The sequence below is a fragment of the Typopeltis vanoorti genome, chromosome 19 (genome assembly GCF_054136105.1).
Source record: "Typopeltis vanoorti isolate ZY-2024b chromosome 19, IOZ_Tvanoo_1.0, whole genome shotgun sequence".
Classification (NCBI taxonomy): domain Eukaryota; kingdom Metazoa; phylum Arthropoda; class Arachnida; order Uropygi; family Thelyphonidae; genus Typopeltis; species Typopeltis vanoorti.
The window spans coordinates 34,202,396-34,224,341 of NC_143567.1; positions in this window are offsets into that span (position 1 = coordinate 34,202,396).

Below are 21,946 nucleotides of genomic sequence, written 5' to 3' on the forward strand. Positions count from 1 at the left end.
TATGAAGTCTACATCATGCAAATTATAAAGATATTATTATTATTATTATTATTATTATTATTATTATTATTATTACGTGATACCCCCAGGGAATCAAAGGACTCATCGAGGGAAGGCACCTACTCTAGGATTCTGTCTCCACCACTCAAGCCACCAACTGCAACTATACCAACGCCATCTTCCGCCCATCACCACCACTAGTATTTCCACAGACAATCAAAAACATCCATGTCCACAACAGGATTCGTACTCGCAGACATTTGACTGGAGAATTGATATGCTAACCACTCGGCCAACCAAACCGTTCATATTTTAAGAGTGAAAAGTGTAACGTAAGAAATTAAAGCACCGTAGTCTGAATATCATAAAATATGTCATTTCTCTCTAGAGGTAATAAAAAGTGAAAGTAAAGTGATACGAAATTATTGTATCGAATTGAACACATGACTAAGTACACAATTGTAAAGTTGAAAAATTATAATGTTTCGTTGTTCACAAGATTACAATGTAGATGCGTATAAACTTATGTGAAAGTATCTATATACCGATATGAACACAGGTATATGAACACAGCTTTTCGTGATGTAGTGGGCAGTTCAATCTCCCCGGTAGCCGATTCAGAGATAGCTGGCCCATGACTATCACTAATTATAAGCAGATACCGAAAATTAATATAATACAAATAATATATATATATATATATATATATATATATATATATACAGTATATATATATATATGTATTAGAAAAATAGATTTAATGACTTAAAAACCGAGATTACTTATAAAGATTTAATAAGATTAATACAACTAGTTTCGGCTTATAATAGCCTTCATCAGGTATTCTTAAAGGAAGAGAATAGTAATAAACATTGAAGTATCTAAAAACTTGAAAATACAGGTAAAAAATCGCCACACATAATTGACACATAAAAAACGTTGTATTTTTTCAAGTTGATCTAACAGGCATGCCATTGTTTATTGCAAGTATGCGTGCAGACTCACGTGAACGCCAATATTTAATAATTGCAGCATGGCTATCTGGGATGTTATAACTCAAATTGTTGTTTAAGTGGACAGGATTCAGAAGGATTTCCCTTGATTCTATAATTTTTCTCTCAAACTCATCATCAGAGCGAAAAATATTTTCTGATCTATCCCAGCAAACGGAGTGGCTTTGTTGATCATCATTAGGATTATTTGAAAAAAGAACATGACTGGATAACGCAGTTGCATGAGATCTTTTGTAAGAGATGTCTCTTTTATGCTCTTCTATACGTTGCTCAACAGATTTGTTAGTTTGTCCGAAATAAGGGATATTGCAATCGCACCATAATTTATATACACCTGGATATTTTAGGTTGTTATGAGGAGGCTTTGGATGGCTGATTAGAGAACGGATTTTTGGAAGGGTGGTGAAGAACGTCTTGATGTTATATTTTTTAAGGACTTTTGCTAATTTGTTAGAGACTGTGCTAATATATGGGATGGAGATGCTGCCTTTAAAATTACTAGTTTCTGTGGTGCACTGTCTAGGAGGATCCAGAAGAAATTTCTTAATCGCATTTTGTTTAAAGATAAGAGAGAGTTGATTTATTTCTTTTTGTAGTTCATCTTGTTCATTCAAGAGAGAGCGTGCTCTGTGTCCTAAGGTAGATATAGTTCCAAGTTTTTGTGGTGGAAAATGATGAGAAAGATTATGCAGATATCTATTGGTATGAGTAGGATTTCTGTATATGGAGATTTTCAATCTTTCAGAGCAACGTGAAAGCATGACATCCAGGAAAGGCAAGAAGTTATTATTGTCTAGATCAGCAGTAAATTTTATATTAGGATGTTGGATGTCAAGATGATTAAGAAAAGCTATGAGAGATGTGTGCCCGTGATTCCAAACAATGAAAATATCATCAACATATCTTTTCCAAACTTTCAGTTTAAATGAGAAGGAAGATATGGCTTTCGCTTCAAAATCTTCAAGGAAGATGTTAGCTAGAACTGGGGACAAAGGATGGCCGATTGCCATGCCTTGATTTTGTTGGTAAATGGAGTCCAGATATTTGAAGTAACCAGAATGAATGCAATGTTTTAATAAAGCAAACATTTTTTTGGATAATTTGTCCTTTAATAATGTAAGTACCTCATCTGTAGGAACGTTAGTAAACAAAGATATAATGTCAAAACTTGCTAGAATGTCATTTTCATTGATGGGAATATCTTTTATATGCGAAAGAAAATCTGTGGTGTTTTTGATGAAAGATGAAGATTTATTGGAGAAACACTTCAGGTACTTTGCTAGATATTTTGAAAGTGTATATATGTCGGTGAATCAATTCCTTCCACAATTGGGCGAAGAGGGATGTTTTCTTTATGAATTTTGGGAACTCCATAGATGCGTGGTATAAGAGGATTTAGAGAGCGTAAAGAGAAGCGAACATTATGAGGAAGTTCACTCGCAGTATTTAACAAGTTGTTTGTACGATTTTGTAATTCTCTTGTAGGATCTTCCTGAAGAATTGAATATGTCGAACTATCTCCAAGTAATTGAAGCATTTTGTTGTGGTAATCTTCGGAGTTGAGGATGACCGTAGTCTTTTTGAGGATGACCCGCTGATAAAGAATTGCCTTTATCAGCGGGTAAAATAATAATGTTACTGTTCTGTTTTAGATTTAGATTCAGGTGACATTATAAAAGAAAAAACACTAAACATTGAGGGTTAAAAGACTATGAACAACACAGACAGTCTTTATACATAATTAGCATGAAAACGTTGTAGTTGCATTTGAAGCTGTTCTTTCGTTTGTTGCATTGTTGGGAGAGTGCGTGTTTGCTGCATCACGTGAACGCCAGTACATGATTACAGCTGAATGACTATCTGGGAGGTTGTAGCTTAAGTTGTTATTTAGATGAACAGGATTGAAGATGATTTCTCTAGATTCCGCAATTTTTCTCTCTATTTCGTCACTGCAACGGAAGATGTTAGTAGATTTTTCCCAGCAGACTTTGTGGCTTTGGTTATCATCATTAGGATTAGCCGAGAAAAGGATATGACTTGATAATGCACTCGCTCGCTGTCTCTTGTAAGTAATGTTTCTCATTTGTTCTTCCATACGCATTTCGATAAATTTGTCTGTCTGCCCGAAATAAGGAATATCGCAGTCACATAATATTTTATATACACCAGGGTATTTGAGTTGGTGATGACAAGGTTTTAGGTTGCTAATTAAGGAACGGATCTTTGAAAGTGGAGTGAACAAGGTTCTGATATTATATTTTCTTAGAACTTTTGCTAATTTGTGTGAAACAGTACTTATGTAAGGAATAGATATATTGCCTTTGAATCTATTTGTTTCTTCTGAGTGATGTCTAGGAGGATTAAGAAGAAATTTGTCAGTGATTTTCTTGGAATATCCATTAACTTCGAAAGAAGTCTTTAGATGGTTTATTTCTGTAAATAGTTCATTTGGGTCATCAAGAAGAGAACGGGCTCTATGTATATATATGTATATATATATATACATACATAGAGTATATAATATATATATATATATATATATATTAGCCTGTGTAGCTCAGTGGATGTGGCGTTTGCACACCACAGCGCTTGACCGCCCGACAGAAGACTTTGTTTCGAGCCTAGTAGGCGACTAGAGGAAATTTTTCTAAGCCTTTTTTCGTCAGGTTCCTGAGTTAATCGATCTCTGGTATGGGCAAGCGGGTTTCTTCTCCCGGAAACTCGGGTTTTTCGTCCCGTAAACTAAAGAAAATCGACCGTAGATCCCACACTATTTCAGACATTAAATATATTGTGCTAGGGTTAGGTACCACGTGATGACGGCACTTGTTGAGCCATTCTCTTCACTGTGTACCCAGCCTTGGGCTGAGTATGCAGTGGGCCAGCTATCTCTGATTGTGTACCAGTGGAGATTGACTGCCCACTCAGTTTCCAAATGCTGATAGGGCTAAAACGGACTACTCCTTATACGGGAATATAAAAAAAAGACATTAATATATATATATATATATATATATATATATACACCCATAACACCTTAGATTAGCTCTGCTGAGACATTCTTGAATGCAGATAATGTGAAGTTCCTTTCAAATATTTAAGCGTCTTATTACCGTAACTGTCTTACTTAGATACACGCGCATTCACAGTCATAGCACACACTACAGCTGCTGGCAATATATTTAACCAATTTACAACTCTCGAACAAAAATCTAGTCCTGACCCCATGCTAACTACATTAAAATTTACTCTGTATTTATGGTGTAAAATCCTTTTAGTAATTTGCATGTTTCAGCCATATCAACCTTTTCCTTCCTGTCAACCAATTTTCGTAACAGACAAATCTTCAACATATCCTCATAAAGTTCATTCCACCCTCATCTCCAAGTGACTAAATCTGTACACAGTAGTCAATATTGAGTCTTACCAAGACTCTACAAAGAGGTATAATAACCTCAGCAGACGTCCTAAAAGAATACAAAGAAAAAAATTTAAGACTAAGCTACGTGTAAAATTCATTACGGCATTCTTCAGTAACAAAAAAATTCGTGAAGTTACTTTAGTCACTTTTCAATAGGCTATTTAAACTTTAACTCCCTAATCATCAATATCCCCAAATTCCTGGGTTCATAAATTTCCCTCAGTAGAGTTCCGTCAATGTGGTACATATCTGGCAATGTCTCGCCCCCAAAATGCATAACCTTACACTTCGCAAATTAAACTGACATCGTCCATTCTACTTTTCCAAGAGGGATAGCCTATCCAATTCATCGTGCAAAAATTTTAACATCATCTTTATAAACGATACTACCTCAAGGGGCGATCAGTTTACTATGACAGCACTAGATGATTGAGTATATATTATTTTTAATCTTCTTTCAACAAGTTTCATCCAAATTAATCTATTATAGTTTGACCACAAATGCGAGACCCCTCGACACTTCTGCACATGTCAGAAGAAGGAGAATTCATTCCAATAATAGGGTAATCAATCCGTGTTGTAGGATGAGGTTGTTTATCATTACGCGTCGGAAAAATTTGATTTTCTTTTATGAACATTCTAGTTTATAAAGTGGTAACTGTTTTGCTTGTATAACAGTTGAAACATTTTACGTATAAAGCACGTGATTTCGTGTGTTGGCGACGAATTAGTACATCGCCTTATTCCTTTCTCCCCTTCAACATGATTTGACTCTTCTTGGCAACGTGTCAACTATGGTTCTCTCAAATGTGGGCAGTTGAGAGAACTATAGGATTTTACCTTTAAGTACGCACTCAATATTTAGAATCCTCTTCTTTAAGCAAATTCTCTCTTTTTCCATTTCTATTCCTTTGGCTAAGTTCAAATTAGCAAATTTCCCATAAAAATTTAAGGAATGAATTGTTGATTTAATATATGGTCAGGTGTCTTATAAAATGCAGAAACGTTGTTTTAAGATGAAGTTTAGTAAAAATATTTCAGATTTGCTGAAATATTTTATAATATTTCTATGGCATTCCAGAAGAAAACTTTTGCCCTTTGGCTAGAAGAATATGCATCGTATTGGTGAATATGAGATCCAGTGAGGAAGGTGAGTGATAAAGGGATGAAATTTAAAGGACACGTTACAACAAGATTAGAAGCTTGCACCATGTTGACAAGAACACTGACAAAGTAGGATAGAAGTGTAATTTCACTGTTCTATCAGACATAAAATATAACATCCGGGATACAAAAATGGCTTCACAGAGATCTGATTTCATAAACATCTCGGCGAGATGGAAATGTGGAGGAAATCCTGAAGCGAGTCACTAAGATGCTACTAAGATTATTCAACACTAAGGATTCTAGGATTCCGGATAAATTACAAAATAATTCTGATGGTATTGTTATGACGATGGTTAAAGGTTGCATAAGAAATTGAGAATGCAGAACTTGTATAACAGAATACAGTATCAAAGAAAATAGAAATCAAAGAAATATGTAGAAAGCAGCAACTGGTGTGCGTTGGGGGAGGGGGAGGGAAGGAGATTAAGTCTGAAAATATGTATACAGTTGTCTTGAACAAGAATTAAGATTGTTATTCTGCAGAAACCTTCCCGGAAAGAATATTGCACCAAACGTAATGATAAGATTACGGGAGGATTCCAGATAAGTGACAAAATAATTCTGATGTTACTGTTCAGTCAGTGTGAAAGTGGTAGCTGTATGTGAAGGTGGCACTACTGAGGAAACACTTTTCAATGGTTAACTTCTCCATCTGTGTAGCCTAGTAAAGGATCCACTACAGTATGTTAATATCGATCCTAATTTCAACTCAATTTGAAATAGCATTCATGAAAAGTTAATCAGAGATTAACTTCTGATTAACTTTTGGGTCAGTCATCATTAAGGGATAGGAGAAATTCGTTCCGAAGCGAGAGGTTTCGAGAATAATGAGCTAGTCTAGCCGATACATACACTAAAAGGAAATCTGGTTACTGTTTCCAAGTCTAGACATGGAGATCGGGTAGTCTAGTGCCAAGTGCGGTAACGCAACCGAACTCGAAGAAGTCAACAGGAGTCCAGGGAAGAGTTGTCTTTTATTTGCAAAAGTTTGGCTAAATGGAACTGGTGCGTCTGGAGAGAGGGATGCTATCCCCGTAATGCACCGCACCTCTTTAGGTGTCCGGAGTGCCCCCCCTCATCCCTTGAAAATCCGAGGGAGAAAGTGCGAATTTCGTGCCGGACCATGCCCATATCTGCAGCTCTCCAAGATGAACAGCCTCTAGTCGATAACGTATTGTAGGTAAGGAAAGTTGGCAAGATGGATCCACACAATCTTGGAACAAGGATTGGCTCTGAGGACTAGGTCGATCGGGCTGGAATCTGAAGGGGGTATAGCACTGCATAGGGGCTGAGAGAAACTGTCTAGTGACGGAACGGTTGAGCCCGTACCTACGTTGAAGCCTCCTCGTGGAATTCATCAGCTGCAACGTGCCGGATGACCGTCTGGAGACTTTTCTCATAACTGGAACAGCCCAGAGGAATCCCTAATCTGTTCAAGTTATGAATAATATTAATAATAATAACAGACAAATCGAGGAAGGCCCTAAACATTTGTGCCAAGCACTATCAAGCACTCTTTTATCACTTCTCATGCATTATCAACATCGAGTCCTTGCAGTTTCACATTCCAAGGCACTGATTCAAGCAAGCTCCTAAATTTGTCATACCTACTAGACCTGTAACTCCACATATATATCCCCTCTTAACTGAACATTTCACACATTTAGCCACCTCCCAAGTCAAAACCATATGATGACCTTCACCATTCGTTGGCAATGTTGTCATATTGGTTAAAACAAATTTTCTGATCTAACATTCTCTCTCAAACCCCTAGTATAGTCCATTACGTGTTGCGTAAGTTCATTATTCCTTATTAACTGCATAAATTCCATTTCCTTCCTTCCATGTGTCCTTACCTTCTTTCAATCTATGGCTCCCTCCCATATTTGAAATCCCCATAATAATAATACCCCCACACACATTCGTTGAGCTTATTTGCCGATGCATATTATCCCCATGAGCCTTTCCATACCCTGATCTTTATATATTATTATTATTATTATTATTATTATTATTATTATTATTATTATTATTATTATTATTATTATTATTATTATTATTATTATTATTATTATTATTATCCCTCCAAACAGCCACACAGCAGCTGTCATAACATGCAAACTAGCAGACCATTACTTCACGGCAGTGCAGTTACACACTGAACCAGAACCCATAAAAATCACTGACACTACAAAACAGTATCATAGCATTGTAAACGAAGCAATAGTGAACGATGAAATTAGAAAAACAGACTGGATGCAGATAGCATCTTTAGACTCTGCTGAAGCTGTATATAATAATCTTAAACTTGCATTTAACAAAATATACAACAAAGCATTAACAAAAATAAAAATACGTCCCCAAACGAAACAAAATCCATGGATAACAGACAACATACTAACAGACATACAAAGAAAAGATGCCCTATGGAAACAACTTAAGAAGTCACCGAACAATATCGCTTTAAAAGCTGAATACAAAAGAAAACGGAATCTTCTAACAACCCAGATTCGAACGGCAAAAAGAAACTATTACAGCAACAAATTAACAACAGCACAGAATGACATAAAGGAAACCTGGCACCTGATTAATGAAATGCTGGACAATATACACAGAACCACTGCCACAGAAACAATAAAACACAGCTTTGCCTGCGACCACAAATCCCTCAAACAGTTGGCAAACAACTTTAATCAGCACTTCGTGAACTCTGTCCAAAAGCTACAAGAAACAACCTTTCCGCACACAAACAAACATTCTCCAGTAGGTCCACGAGCAACCCAGTCGATGTGGTTCCCCACAGTAACAAAAGAAGAACTATCACTGGCAATTCAACAAATTAATCCTAACAAAGGACCGGGGATAGACGGAATCAGACCAAAAGACATCAAGAAACACTCAACCGACCTACTTCCAGTTATACAAAAACTGTTAAATAAAATCTTCGAAACGGGACACATACCTGAAACACTGAAGACTGCATTAATCACACCCATACACAAACAGGGAAAAAGAAACATAATAAATAATTACAGACCTATCGCCACGCTGCCTGTAATCAACCAAATCATGGAGCGCATTGCACATCAGAAACTCTCCACATACGTTGAAAAATTTCAAATCATACCCAAAACACAATATGGCTTTCAAAAAAATAAAGGAACAGCAACACTCCTGGAAGATTTCACAGATCTAATAAATGCTGCATTGGATAAAAACAGAATAATATTAGTGGTATTCATTGACCTAACAAAAGCATTTGACACACTAACACATAAAACCTTGTTAACGAAACTTACCCATATTGGAATTGGAGGTCGTCTACTCCAGTGGTTTAAAGCATACACGAAAAACAGAAAGCACATCACACGTATAGGATCAGCACACAGCAAAGAGGTACATGTAACCTGTGGAGTACCGCAAGGAGCTGTCCTATCTCCCATTCTATTTAACATATACACACACGACATAAGCCAACTCCCCCTAAAAAGTAAAATCTTCCAGTATGCAGATGACACTGCCATAGTATCCATTCACAACACTGCAAAAATCGCTTACAAAAATATGCAACACGACATCAATCAAATCACTAACTGGTTAACCGAAAACGGCATATATATAAACCCTGGAAAAACAAAGCTAATGATATTCAAAAATCCCCAAACCCTGCCCATAGAAACTAAATACCTCACTATCAAACATTCATCCTCCTATACACAAAGTGCAGAACCTAAAATCACAACCATCACACAGGTGAAAACAACACGCTACCTTGGACTTCACTTCGATGCAGATCAAAGTTGGAATAGCCATACAAACTACCTACATACCAAGCTTAGGATAATAGCAAGCAAACTATACAGATTAAAAGACATTGCCCCAACCCACATAAAAATACTAATCTATAAAGCATTATGCGAAAACATTTTAAGATATGCAATCACATCATACGCATTCTGCGCAGACTACAGACTTAACAGGCTACAATGGTTGCAAGATAAAATGATAAAACTGATATTCTGGGAACAACCCACTCTTATGCAGGAAGCATGGACAAAACACAAAATATTTAAGGTGAAACACTTACACCACTACACAGTCATGTTAAAACACTACTACAGCCCAACATATAGAGTAACCAGAACAACATATCAAATAACAAGACCACAGTCAACAAACTACATAACATATAAGTACAACAATCACCACGGCAAGGCCACCCGAAACTTCTACGTAGCTGACATGATAAACAAACTGCCGTTCGACAACAGAAACCTAGGAACATACAGAGAGCTGAAACAGGCACTATATAAATATTATAGTGAGAATGAAAATTAGAGCAATTCCTGTTTCTTTCTCCCCCACCACACATACACACACACACACACAAACCTACGACAACCCCCGCTCTCAAAAAACTACCACTACAAGAACACAAAGAAACAAACACACCATGTCTAAATCCAACCCTATTTGCACAAAAAAAAAAAAAAAAAAAAAAGTTAAACTGTAATAGCAGACGAAGTCTTTCAAGCACGTACCAACAAACAGTAAAAACAACACCTGGCTTGTGACCACTATAGGAACACAACCATGAAACCACCACCCTCTGTCATCTATTATCTTCCTCAGATAAGCTCTGCTAAGCTTCGAGGAAGAAAATTACTAACTTGCAAGTATCTGTTATACACACTTGTAATGCCTTATAAATATTATATACATATAATTACTACAGCAACTATGTATGCAATTCATCAGAGACAAAAAAAAAAAAAAAAAATAAAAAATTCTGTATAATCCTTTTTGTAAATACTGTAAATATTATTATTGTATGTAACTTATACTGAGACATAATAAAATGTAAAAGAAAAAAAAAATTATTATTATTATTGAATTGTGTGTGTATGCTGCATTACTGCATTGTATCATGAATTGTGTGCACATTGGTGCCAATCCATATTTAGCTAGTTTAAAAAAATGTATATTCATATTTATAAAATGTACTCTGCATTTTGTATATCGAATTTTCGTACTGTACAGAAAAGATAATATGTTTTTCATTGTGTGTGTGCAGATACTCTGTGTGATAGTAAACCTTATCATTTTCATTGTAAAAACAAATAAGTCGTTTATAAAAAAAAAAAAAAAAAAAAAAAAATTATTATTATTATTATTATTATTATTATTATTATTATTATTATTATATTCTAAATTCAAAAATTCTGTATAAACCTTATTGTAAATATTGTAAATATTATTATTGTATGTAATTTATACTGAGACATAATAAAATGTTTAAAAAAAAATAAAAAAATAAAATAAAATATTATTATTATTATTATTATTATCTGAGACCTCCAGGGATTCAACGACTCATCGAGGGAGGCTGTAAATTACCCAACCCAGCTATCATACTACCCTTGAATTCATTCACACTAGATGCACTCACTACCTGTAAGGGCAAATTATTCCACTCATTCACTGCTCACTGGGAGAAAAACCTAGCTCTTACCCCTATCTTGACTGCAAATAAATTTAACTTCCATGGATGCCCTGTGGTGTTCTCTCCCCACCTTCCATATAACGAAAAATTTCATCATTTGAAATGCTATACCACCCATTCAAAGGTTTATAGACCTCTATAAACCTAATGCCAATATCCCCCCCCCCCCCCACCCCCCCCCCCCCCCACCCCCCCCCCCCCCCACCCCCCCCCCCCCCCACCCCCCCCCCCCCCCACCCCCCCCCCCCCCCACCCCCCCCCCCCCCCACCCCCCCCCCCCCCCACCCCCCCCCCCCCCCACCCCCCCCCCCCCCCACCCCCCCCCCCCCCCACCCCCCCCCCCCCCCACCCCCCCCCCCCCCCACCCCCCCCCCCCCCCACCCCCCCCCCCCCCCACCCCCCCCCCCCCCCACCCCCCCCCCCCCCCACCCCCCCCCCCCCCCACCCCCCCCCCCCCCCACCCCCCCCCCCCCCCACCCCCCCCCCCCCCCACCCCCCCCCCCCCCCACCCCCCCCCCCCCCCACCCCCCCCCCCCCCCACCCCCCCCCCCCCCCACCCCCCCCCCCCCCCACCCCCCCCCCCCCCCACCCCCCCCCCCCCCCACCCCCCCCCCCCCCCACCCCCCCCCCCCCCCACCCCCCCCCCCCCCCACCCCATAATCGCCAATATCGACTACTTTTTACAGTACCGTTTGTGCCCATGAGATATGGCTAAAATATACCTGCACAGTTCCAGCTACGCGGGAAGCGTCAGTAATGTTTTTCGCGGGCACAATTTTGGCGATCGCCGTCAGATAATCTTCTAATGGGATGTTTTCTTTGGTGGCGAATATAACAATCCAATTTTCTCGGGAAATGATGTTCGTAACAGTGGTAGTTATTTTTGCGTTAATCGGTTTATTGCTGGCTGATGAAGCGTTCGTGTGTGAGATCAGTGTTTTGGGGGTCGATAGGATATTTCCATTAGATACAACATTAGCATAAGATTTTGAATTGACTGACCTGTTTTCTATGTACATAGCTCCGGTGACCTTTGCTCTTCCTTCCGGGTCCGAAGTCGTAGAGGGTCTTTGAATTGCTAAATCCTTGGTAGTACATGAATGTGCCGTTGCCATGTCGGTTAATGCTTCACCGGCTATAGCCTCAGGTGAGGGGTGCAGGTGTTCGAGAAGGAATTATGGCGTCCAAATTGAAGATATATACGAACTCGTACAGCAGGAGAAGAAAACTGTCATAAATCACTTATCACTACACTTACGCGTACACGACTAGTATATAGGGAGACATATCAGAGAGTAATTTATTCAGGGGCAGACTCCAAGAGAGGACGTGTTACTAGTGGTGTGCCGCAGGGTTCTGTTATTAGACCACTAATATTTAATTTCTTCATTGGCAATATAGGAAAGGATCTGAGAGGAACTGTTCATTTGTTTGCTGAGGATGCAAAGTTGGGTAGAGCAATAGTGAATGCACAGGATGTTAAAATTTTGCAGGATGATTTGGATAGATTGGAGGACTGGGCTAAGTAGAATGAATGTCAATTTACTGTGGCAAAGTGTAAGGTTATGCATTTTGGGGTGATAAGATTAGCAGCAGTATATCATATTGGTGTAACTGTACCGCAGGGGATTGATGAGGCAATGGATTTGGGAAAGTTGGTAGGTAGGAAATTATAGTTTAGGGGGGCACATCGTGGCTAAATCAGCTCATCAAATCACTTGGATGCTGAAGAATACTTTGACGAGCAGAGACAAGCAAGTTATTGTTCCTCTGTATCGAGCCATGATAAGACCCCATCTTGACTACTGTGCCCAGATCTGGGTGCCAGGGTTACTTCTTGATGGGAAGGAGGTGGAGGAAATCCAGATGCGAGTGACCAAGATGAGAGAAGGTATATGGAATTTACCTTATGACAACTGGTTGAAGATTTGTGGGTTGCAGAAATTGGTTGATAGGCAGAAAAGCGGTAATATGATCGAGACATTCGAATTACTGAAGGGTTTCTATAAGATTAATTCAGAAGATATTTTTGAGAATAGAACTAGTGGTGGGAGGGCTAGGGACCATCCATGAAAGCTTGTCAAGTGTGTGGTTAGCAAGGGTGTTAGAGCTAGGTTTTTTGCTTGGAGAGTGGTTAATGAGGGAATAAGCTGCCAGAACCTGTTGTGGGTGCCATGATTCTAAAGGAATTCAAGTCGAAGTGTGATCGATTCTGTGTGAATGTTGAATACTTGTTCTTGACATGATGCTAGAGCCTCCCTCGATGAGTCTAAGGACTCCCTGGAGTTGCCGGTACTACTACTACTACTACTAAAAAATATTTTTCACATCACTATTTACTATCATAATTTACTTTCTAATATTTTTTTAATGAAAGATTTCATTGGGATTCCGGTTCTGCAGTCAAAAAAATTAAGAAACACTGGAGTAGTGTAATGTGGATCAGAATCAAAATCAAAATGGAGGATTAGTCAATGAGACTCATTTGTGTCTATGGTCTGGCAGAATGTTCTAAGGAAGAAGCAGAGACATCTTTGAGTCATTAGAGAAGGCAGGCAACATATAAACAAAAATGAAAAGTTTTAATTGTTAGAGATTAAAAGAGGATATTAGAAAATAAATACCAAACATATAAAAATCATTCAAGAACATTTGAAGAAAAGAGAAAATTTAATAATAATGGTAATTATTTGAAGGATTTCTGTTCAAGATATAGACCAGTCATTTCTAACAACATTCCAACATAAAGATGTGCAAAATGCATAGGGAGAATACATAACAAATAAGAAGACTCATTGGTTGTATTGTTGATATATCATCGTGTTAGTTCAGAAGGTGGAAAGGATCCAGAGGCGAGTGACCAAGATGATAGCAGGTCTATGGAATGAACCTTATGAGAACAGGTTGAAAATTTGTGTCTTGCAGAAATTGGTTGATATGCGGAAAAGGGTAATATCATTGAGACATTAAAATTACTGAAGGGTTTCTATAAGATTAATTCCGAGGATATTTTTCAGAACAGGACTGGTGGTGGGAGGACTACAGCAGAGCTGTCAGGTTTCTCAAAAGCTGAAATATCCTGCGCGTTTAAGCAAGAGTGTGGTTAGCAAGGGTGTTAGAACTAGGTTTTTTTACTTGGAGAGTGGTGAATGAGTGAAATAAGCTGTCAGAGTCTGTAATGGGTGCCATGCCTGTGAACTTTTGTGTTCAGAGGATATTTTTCAGAACAGGATTGGTGGTGGGAGGACTAGGGGCCATCCATGGAATCTGGGCAAGAGTGTGGTTAGCAAGGGTGTTAGAACTAGGTTTTTTTTACTTGGAGAGTGGAGAATGAGTGAAATAAGCTGTCAGAGTCTGTTATGGGTGCCATGCCTGTGAATGTGTTGAAGTCAAAGTGTGATAGATACTGTTTGGATGTTGAATAGTTGTTCTTGACATGATGTGTAGGGCCTCCCTAGATGAGTCTAAGGCCTCCTGGGAGTTGCCAGTAATAATAATAATAATAATAATAATAATAATAATAATAATAATAATAATAATAATAATAATAATAATAATAATGTGTGTGAATGTGTGTATATATATATATATATATACACGCAGAATATATGCAAAATATTTAGTCACGTGTGTCATCTCGTGTTCTGAGCAACTACTTAATAATGATAATGGTCAGCAATCGTCAATAATGTTGATCACAATGGGAAAAACATAGGATCTTGAGGAGTTCGATAAAGGGCTAATGTAGGTGCCTGTCTGGCTTGAGCCACTATTTGGAAAATAGCAGAGCTGACAGGTTTCTCAAAAGGTGAAATATCCTGCTCGTTTAATCACTGGAAAAATAATCCTCGTGGCTTGTCTTAGAGGCATAATTGTGTATCCTGACGTCGTTTGTCAAGGAACACATCAGCATGGTTTGAGACGGCTTGTACGGATAAACAAAACGTCCTGTGTAAAGCAATTGACTGAAGCATTTAATTAAGGCTCTTCCCGACCGATATCTCACCGAACTATGCAGGCAATTGAAGCAGATCGGTATCGGCAGCATATGTAGAACAAATATTACTAATTCAGTGACCGGTATGTGTAAATATATATGAGTATATATACTCGTATATTACCTGTATTCTTAAGAATCTGCATTTTTTAGATTCTACGGAAGAGTCGTTGACTTTTAAGCCATATGGAGGAAAGTTTGTAAAGATTATTTATGTGTGAGTGAGGAGTTGATGGCCGGTAATGTATCCGTGACTGAGGGTATAGTAGTGAGAAAGTCACGATAGGGAAAAATGTTTGCTTAATAGCAAAGAAAATAATGTAAAAAACAGAACGAGCTGTAATAAATGTATAACAACACAAGTTAGAGATCTCAGATAAGACGTTATCGTGTAGGATAAATAAATTCATAAGTTCATAAGGGATGCAACTGAAGAGAAAACGATACAGAACAAATGTGGAATAATTACAATTGGTGATACAGTAAAGATTGGTAATTAAGAGAAATCAGCTATAGAATAACGAAAGCTGCATGATAACAAATTTTGTATCAGAGATGTAAGTGGCACTGAGGATATTAGAAACGACTCAGTGAAGAATTTTATTAAGGCAGAGGAACAATAATATAGCGATTTGGACAAGAAATTGATCGTTTAAAGTGGAAAAAGGAAGGTTTTGGGGAAAGAAAAGATAGTTAAGAATGATTGCAGAAAAAAAATTAATTGCAAGGTAAAGAGTACGAAGTGCTACGAAGAAACATTGGGCTCAGATTCTTTGCTCTTTAAATTCCTCCATTTCAGTTTGAGAACAACATCACCGAACCAATAAAACACATAGTTACAAAAATGCACATAAACAAGAATGCAGCCTCTCAGTTTGCAGGCTGTTGTCATAGTGTTTCACAAAGGATAATACTCATCTCATATAGTGGTGGAAGGCAATATTACAACCAGTTTGCGAGCTCTATTCAAATTTCCTGAACTTTTGGGTATATCTGCCTAATACAGGATGGCCATAAATTAACTTTTCCCTCTTTGGAGATGTCTAAAACTAATACACGGAATGAGACCAAATTTTATATTGAGACTTTTGAAGGCATGGAGAGATGATTTCCATGAAAAAAAGATCTAGTACCGAAATCGCCAATAGGTGAAATTTTGGCGCTGGCAGGGCAGAAAGCAGTCAAATATTTACAGTAAACGCAGATAAAAAGGATTATGCAAATTTTACTATGCCTACATGACAGCAGCGCCACCAATTTCACTTAAAAAGGGATTGAGAATGTTCAGGCAGTTATTCGAATGACTGACAAATTGTGCTCACTATGCGTCCTACCTTGCCTCAGCGTGCTTTACTTGTTAAGTTGTTTTACCTTAAACAGTGCAATGCCGTAGCGGCCCTTCGGGAATTTAGAAGGCTTCATAATCTGCCTACAGGTCCTATGTCAGCTGTAGCACTGAGAACTATGAATATGAAATTTGAAGAAACTGGATTACTAGGAGTTAGACCTGGCAGAGGATGGAAAGCAGTGCAAGAAGAGACAGTAACAGACGTTCGCTACTGCGGTGTTCGACGACATAGGGATCAGTACTGGTCCAAGTGCCCCTACCATAGCTGGTATACTTGATATGGCTTATGATACAATCTGAAAAATCTTACAGAAAATGCTTCACTTCTATCCGTAAAAGTTCAGTCGTGTGCATGAAATAGCACAGATTATGATAAACGCATGACCTTCGCGCTGACGTCATTATTCAATTGTATCTGCGTTTAATGTAATTATCCGCTTGTTTTCGTCTCCGCCAGCGCTAAAATTTTCCCTATCGGCGACTTTTGGTACTAAATCTTTATATTTTAGCGGAAATCATCTCCCCATGCCTTCAAAAGTCTCAATATAAAATTTGGTTTCATTCTGTTTATTGGTTTTAGCTACGGATGCCTCCAAAGAGGGAAAGTTATTTTATGGCCACCTTGTATAATGTTACATGAGAAGAGACTGGTGAAAAATTCATAACGGAGTAGTTTTTGAAGTGTGCTTGTGATGAGCAACGATAGAGAGAGAGAGAGAGAAAGAGAATAAACTCAAGCTGTTTAGCAGATATGTGCTTGCTCGGAAATGTCAACGAGACAGCGGAAATTTGAGTCTTACTAGATCCCGAGAACCAAGAGAATGAACGAGGGAGATTGTGAGAGGGTTGAGAGCTTAAAAATTAGAAATGTGGATGAGATGGATTATTATGAATAGCATGATAGTAAAAAATGTGTATTCCTTAGTATCTACCATAATCCAAAGTACATCTCCTTGCGGACATGTATGATGCTATGCATTAAGAGAAGGGCCACTACCCAGACCGGTTTCGACCTTTATGGAGGTGTCGCCGGTGCGAGCCAGACCCTGAAATGCCAAGGTTGAAGTAATGCAGAACTTTTTTTTTTTTTATTTTACCTATACAAGTTGCTACAAGGTGCTTTGACCTTATTAACTAAAAATTTCAGGATGAGAGAAAGATGCAGAAAGTTTTTTACCTTTGGTATACTATACGTTAAAGATACAAAAAAATTTATAAACTTGGTTTTAATCCTTTTTTCCAAGTAAGCAAACAAGCAGGTAAGTCTAATTTGTGCCTGAAGTATTTTCAGGTCTGAGGCAACTCGTGGTAAAGGGAGTAAGCTCTGATCACTTTCCTCCCAGCTAGTATCTCCCATAAGTCAGGTTCAGGCTCCAACTGATGAGTTCTCAATAAATGTCGAAACCGGTCTGGGTAGTGGCCCTTCGCATAATGCATAGCATCATACATGTCTGCAAAAAGATGTGTTTTGCATTATGGGAGATACTAAGAAAAGTGATCATAGCTTGCTCCACCTTTACCACGAGTTGCCTCCGTCCTGAAAATACTTCAGGCACAAAGTTGCATTACTTTGTCTGTTTGCTTACTTGGGAAAAAGGATTAAAACCAAGTATATAAAATTGCTTAGTCTCTTTAAAGTATAGTATACCCAAGGTAAAAAACTTTCTGCATATATATATATATATATATATATATATATATGCGCTTTTTTTCTGGAAAAAAAGGTGACGGTACTCCCATGGAGATGTTATTACAGCAACTTCCACACTTTTAATGTATCCTCCGATGTACCCTCCTCGTCGTCTCGCTTTGTTGGCATGCTTTGTGCGCTGCACTCTACTTATGATCGCAAATCTTTTTTCTTAATGATATTAACTGTTGTTTGAGAGATTCTCAAGAATGACTGATTTTACCATTTGACCAGTCCGCTGAAATTTTCGTTCCCATATATTTATCGACGACAAGACTTCTGAGATCACAACAAGCTTTGCAGCCCAACATTTTTTTCTTTACATATAGCCACTCATTTCTCTCGCAGAAGTCATTTTCTGCAAAAATGTCCAACATTCGGGATAATCATTATCAGAAGCTACTTCCTTTTCGTGATCCTCTTTACCAAAAAAACATTTGGTGCTAGTTTTTTGTTTTACCAGATCACGAGTAGATTCAACAATTTCTGCTTCTTCAGCCTTACTTTTTTTTCTCATTGGCATAAAGTAACTACTTATTTTACTCATTCTGAACAATGATTGCACTTTAACTTAGATTAATTCAAAACTTTTAATAATGGCAAACTGTGAGCAGACATATAAATACAAAATTAATAACGGAAAAACTCACGTAAAAAGATTATTGAATAGAATAATTTCGCCTGTGTGTCCCAGGCATCTTCATCACATTTTAAGCTCAAATAAAATAATAACTGACGATTCCAAAAAGTGCCACCTAAGTAGCTAGTGTAAGATAACTAAAAAGATCAATAAATTTCCTAACAAAAAAAATTATATATACAATAAAAAGTTAGAAAAGATTATCTGAATTATAAAATACTATCTCCCATAAAGGGGATAGATGTAAACCATCAGATCTGTTTAAGTTAGGCAAGTGAAGTAAAGGTTCACATGTTTCTTTATAAAACCATTCCATGAAGAACCGACTTTTGTGATGGACTCTTGTCTTTTTCTAATGAATTCTATGTCTAGTGATGATGGCATGTTCTGCAAGTCCAGACTGTTCAGGTTCAAGGTATTAAATATAAGACTGGTGCTCTTCTAGCCGAAAAGAGGAAGATCTTCCTGTTTGTCCGAAATAAGATAATCCCAAGACCAAGGAAACTGGTAAACACCTGAAAAAGTAAGATCTGGAAGCTTGTCCTTAGGAGAAGTGAGAAAGGTGGAGATTTTTCTGAATGGTCCAAAGGCAACAAAAATAGTCAGTGGTTTTAAAACTTTTGCTATACGTTCACTAATGCCTTGTACATAAGGGATAGGAATGCGCGTTATTTCTTTTGTATTTGAAGAGGAAAATGGATATAAGAATTCCTTCATCAAAAGAGCTTTGAGTAGTTTTAATATGTCTTCCCATTTAGAGCCTTAGTTGGTACGTAACCGGAAACAGGAAGTTCTGTTCACTTTCCTATGAAACAGGAACGCAGGGTACCACCTTATGAGTAATCAAAACTGAATATTCTATTCGTGAACACAGTACCACCTACCGGAATATTTATAATACATTTTGCTGTCAATAAATCGCAAATTTCTAAAAACATAAGAAAAAAAGGTGCCGGTACTGATTACCGTTGCGTACCGCCAGAAAAAAAGCACTGTATATATGTATTAAAGATACCAAGTAATTTTATATAAACATGGTTTTTAATCCTCTTTCCCAAGTTCAACTAAGGCAAGTTTTCACCTGCACGTAGTGCCTGTCTGAGGTAATTCGTGGTAAAGATGAATTAAGCTCTGATAACTTTCCTTAGTATTTTTCCCCTAATCTAAACACATCCCCTTGCAGAGATGTATCATGCTATGCATTAAAGGCAATGTTCACCACCCATACCGGTTACGATCTTTAGTGGTAGTGACCTTTGAGTTTATGGGTGGTGACTATTGCCATTAATGCATAGCATCATACATCTCCGCATTGGGATGTGCTTTGTATTAAGGGAAAATTACTAAGGAAAGTGATCAGATCTTAACCCACCTTTACCACGAGTTGCCTGAGACCTGCTCTATCACGAGTTGCCTCAGACGTGCACTACATGCAGGCGCAAACTTTACTTATCTGTCTGTTTGCTAACTTGGGAAATAGGATTAAAAACCAAGTTTATATAAAATTACTTGGTATCATGAATACATAATATACCCAAGTTAAAAAACTTTCTACCTATATATATATATATATTGAATTAAATTCATCTGAAGGAATTGTACCAGCACCCAAATTGTGGGCAGAATTAATAAGTATTTTTATGTTCAAAACATACTGCTCATCTAAGGTAACAAAAAGATGTTGCATAATTTATGTAGTTAACCCACCTTTACCACGAGTTGCCTGAGACCTGCTCTATCACGAGTTGCCTCAGACGTGCACTACATGCAGGCGCAAACTTTACTTATCTGTCTGTTTGCTAACTTGGGAAATAGGATGAAAAACCAAGTTTATATAAAATTACTTGGTATCATGAATACATAATATACCCAAGTTAAAAAACTTTCTACCTATATATATATATATTGAATTAAATTCATCTGAAGGAATTGTATCAGCACACCCAAATTGTGGGCAGAATTAATAAGTATTTTTATGTTCAAAACATACTGCTCATCTAAGGTAACAAAAAGATGTTGCATAATTTATGTAGTTTGCGATGTCACAGGAAACAATTTGGTATGAAACGGCAGCAAATAATATCATATAACATTACTACAGTGTAGAGATGATCCCCTCTCATTACTAAATATTCCTGACAGCGATATGATCCCCTCTCAGTGTGATTCATGCCGACAGCGATGGATCACGCTCGTTATATTGGTGTTTATATCTATGGCAACAGATCCCATTCTTTCACCACAGCAGATTAGCTCACCAAGTGACCTATGCAGGGCTATCGACATGCAATGGTACCCCTAAGGGCGTTTCAAACATGTTGATCAGATTTAAGTAAGTTCTCGTGGTGACCAAGGCAATTGTTTGTTATAATCACTTTTTAACATATTTCTTCAATACTTCACATCTGTGGGCAGTGGTATTGTCATTCATTAAAAAAAAGTCTTACCCATTTGCAATTCCACACTCACAAATGTGAATATAAGATTGAAGGATCTGTTCTTGGTACATTTATGCTATTAAGGTATATCCCTATCAGAAGCATGAAGAGGGATGTAGGAGATGGCCATTCAAACATTATTCTGCCTTACAAGAGAACTCTAACCCATTTTCACGTTAAACGTTGCTTTCTCTTAGGTTGTGGAATGGTACTGCCTTTATCCCTGGATCATAAACAACGCCTAAAAGGGAATCATCAGAAAACAAAACTGTGACCTTTGTCAGGGCTGCAAGTTACGTATTCATAGTACCTTTTTGATGAACTGTGAGATGGTTTGTTGTTAATGGAATAGAAACCGTTTCCTTCATTGTATGGTGTCTGATCAAATTACGGGTTCTTAATACAGTCCAGTCAGTGATACTTTCATTTGTTTTCATAGCAAGGTCAAGAGACAGATCACTCGCGCGGTTCTATTTTGCTGTAGCGGCTTCTCCAGAAACTGCGTCTATGGTGCCAAGACTGTACTTTGTGACACATTAAGCCAACAGTTCTCTGCGACTGCCTCCTCTTCAAGACATCCAAATGTCTGCCAATCTCATAACAATCGTCTTCTTTATGACGATTGCCATCCCAAAGGTAAAGGAGATGTTGGTACCCCACTGAGAAAGCAATGGAATGCAATGATGTAATCGCAACCGTGTTCATCGAGAGTAAAATTAAGAGTAAAAA